This window comes from Astatotilapia calliptera, chromosome 4, assembly GCF_900246225.1.
Source record: "Astatotilapia calliptera chromosome 4, fAstCal1.2, whole genome shotgun sequence".
In the NCBI taxonomy this organism is placed as follows: domain Eukaryota; kingdom Metazoa; phylum Chordata; class Actinopteri; order Cichliformes; family Cichlidae; genus Astatotilapia; species Astatotilapia calliptera.
This window is the reverse complement of record NC_039305.1, coordinates 32,259,460-32,263,092: the sequence shown is the minus strand read 5'-3', so window position 1 is coordinate 32,263,092 and position 3,633 is coordinate 32,259,460.

Below are 3,633 nucleotides of genomic sequence, written 5' to 3'. Positions count from 1 at the left end.
CAGTTTAGAAATATTCCTTAAATGAAAGAAACAGGAACGAGACAGAGACTTTACATGTGAGTCAAGGCCCAAAGAAGAGTCAAATATTATTCCAAGATTTCGAATATTTGGCTTAGCAGAAGAACAGAAAGGGGCAACAACTTGACTGATTTTAGAATATAGATCAGGAGGAGCTATGATCACGGTCTCTGTCTTGTTCTAACAAGGTAATTGTTAGAAAGCCAATCAGAGATTTGAGTTAAAGCCTGGACTAGGGTGGACAGCCTATCCAGCTGATGAGGCTTAACCAGAGCTCTTATGTTTCACTCAGTGCTCCCACCAAACACCTTGGAGGACACATTAGTGTGATTTAGATTTCATTGCTGTAAACACCAGTCACACAAGCTAACCCATGGAGGCAGCAGCAGGCTTTGTGTTTGGTAAAGTCTGTTGGCTTAAACTAAGAGAGTTTAGTTTGTTAGCACAAAGAGCTGTCAGCTAAAGCCCCGAATGCACTTTGAATACAGACGAACTGAGAAAAACACTTTAAATACAGCAAACAGTCAAACTGACCACATGTTTTTCTGCTGATCATCCACAGCAGTACGTTTAGCATTCATGCTAGCAGCAGGCTATGACTGTTAGGGTTGCCAACCGTCCCTTAAAAAACTGAATCGTCCCATAATTTTTTGTAGAAACAAAAGCACACGTCCCGTATTGAGCTAATAAGGGACGCACTTTGTCCCGTAATACAGTGAGAATCAAAAGTGGTCTATAAATGTTTATGGAATTAACGCTTTGTTTGAAAACATAATTCCCAGCCCCTCTCCTGCTTTGTGACCAATGAGCTGACAGCACACTTATGACAATACCGCTCATCTCATTGGTCGAGGAAAGGTCGCTTGCGGAGAAAATACCAGAAGACAACAGATGACCACAACAAGAAGCATGGCCAACAGGGAAACAAACGCCGACACTGCGGTGCAAGTCTCGGACGACAGTACACCTAAAGCTGGGCAGACACTGTGCGATTTTTTCAGTCACGTTATTCAGCTCCTGCTCAAACTGCACGATTGACTCGCAGGGGTTAGAAGTTGGTAGGTCACAATGCAGGTCTCACACTATACCGCCCGATGCTCTGATGCAACCCGAGTGCTCACTCTGTGCCTCCATAACATGAAGGTTATAACAGAAAATCTGTCGCTCTGTCTTTCACTCACACAGACACACCACCACCATCAACTTTGCTAAATTGCTAATGAAAAACATTGATCAGGCAGCTGTGAATGAGCAGCAGTGTAAATCCAACTATTTTCACGGTTGTTGTGGTCGTGATCATTTTGTGATGCCACATCGAAAAGGCTCGGATGAGCTTTCCAAAGTTCTACAAGTTGTGCCTCCATCGCTTGTGTCCAGATCACACGCTGCACAGCCGTGCTGCTCCGTCTTTTTCACCGACGTTTACGTGTTTGCGCGTGAGCAGTGTGAGTGGCTCACGAGCGATTGATGATCGGGAGCTGCTCGAGGTGTTAATCGCTTCTCGTTACCCCACGTATACTACACGATGCACGATGAAGGCCAAAATTGGGCCGATCACCAAATCGGTCGCACGACTCAAAAATCGTCTCAAAATGGGCCAAAAATCGCACAGTGTAAGCCCAGCATTAGAGCAGCAATGTTTGTTCCCTCATCCTCCTGCTATGGTTTTGCCTGCCTGGATGGAGCTTGTAATGGCCTCTCGCTCTTGGTCCACACAGCTATGATGATTACACCACCTGTTGCTGACTCACCTGGGCTTGCCGGTAACCATTTAACGCTGCGGCATGGAGCAGTTTGTCGCTGGGACATTGACCCTCCTGTGTTCATGATCTCAGTTCTTTGCTAAGAAATCTCTCTCTAAATTCACCAGTTGGGTTAACTTTGAGTATACTTTGAGTAAATATTTCCCTGGACCTGGTTACAGACGCTTACCTGTGACTCCCGTGTGTGGCTGTGTGAGTGCAGAGCAGGACAAGAGTGACTGAAGAGGAGTGAGAGTGGACTCCCTTCCCTCTTTTCCCTGGAGCCCCGGACCCCCTCCCCAACTCACTGTACATATATAGAGCACTGTGGTTCACCCCTTTGGTAAATAACCTGTCACCTTTTTGTTTGTCAGAACTCAGTCTGTGCTTGAGTTCCTCTGTTAGCCATGACATTTTGTTGGTTCTCTCTCTTCAGGTCCCTGTAAGTGTTTGATCTAAAACATTATATTTATTCTGCTTTGATTGTTTTGTGTGCTGAGCGACATTGTTGCATGATCCACTTTTTCTTATCACTCAAATATCCTGATACTTTCAGAAAGTTGGAGAGCTCTCCTGGCTTGCTTAGTCTTTGCTCTGTACTGCAGTACTTGCACTGGTTTCACTGGACAAGTCTGCATGTGAATCTACAACTGATTTGACATTGTGGCACAAACACAGTAAACAAACACTACGAGCACCTTGTTTCATGTGCAGTGGCTTTCTTCTCATTCTGTTACTGAACACTGTATGAAAAGCCTCTCACTGCCAGCATCCTTCCAGCCCCACGACAACAAGACCAACTCACATCTTCACAACACCAAGAATTTTTCCCCTTTTCTTTGGAGAAACTGAGAAGCCAATAGGATTGCAGCTCAAACTTGCCCACAGTCCTGCTTCATCACTGCTCACTCCTACCTGTGTTGGTGCTCAGTGGACAGTCATTAGGGTTGCCAACTCCCTGAAAAATAAATAAGGGACACCTCGTGGCCAGGGCCGGCAACCTAGTTGTCTTCACCCTTCCCAGTGTGGTAGCTCTTGTTTGTGTTTGTGAAATTATTTTTTAACCATTTGACTTGAATTTGATTTAAGCAGATGCATATTCTTTGTGATATGACCATATGGGAAACAAATGATCATTTAGCCATTTATTTTTAGCTCAAAATGAAGACATTAACACAGTAAAACAGGTCTCTTTCTTAAACAGAAGCCTGTCATGCTTAACTTTTGAGAATATAAGTAAATCTTTCTTTAAAAGAACTCTGTCCTGCTTAACTTAAAATTATATAAATTAATAGAAAGCAATAGAACGAAAAATATTCTTGTAACAGTGCACATATAGTGCATTTAGTACAATTGGCTTCAGTTGAGGTATTATTTCAGCTTTTCTAATGTAATCAGCTGCTCCTGTTTGTAGACCCTCTTGTTCCCATGATTACGCATCTTAACTCATCATCATTATTCATCTATGTATTACTTTTATGTATTAGTCATCTATTTGTTGTAATCATCTATCCTTGCAGTTGTTTATTACACAAAATAAATTATATTATCACACTTCTGACCACATAGCGCTGATATTCACTGCACATGCCCATATTAACCTTAACCAGAAGGTTTAAAAACACAAACCAGTGTTTACATACCATATCTGCTTCTGCCGTGGCCTGGTGGACAAGAAATTGGTTAAGGGTTCCCCGAGCTTTCACACCCCTCATGTTCTTCATGTGCCCACCATTAGAAGCATGTCTATGGAAAAAGTGCGCCGGCACACAGTGCAGTGCGCTTTATAGGTGTTATGGTGACCTTTTCCAGCCAGGTGTTTCCCTTTTCCCATTCCTCCCTGTGCTTTTGCAGCCTTTTTTTCTTTCTCTGA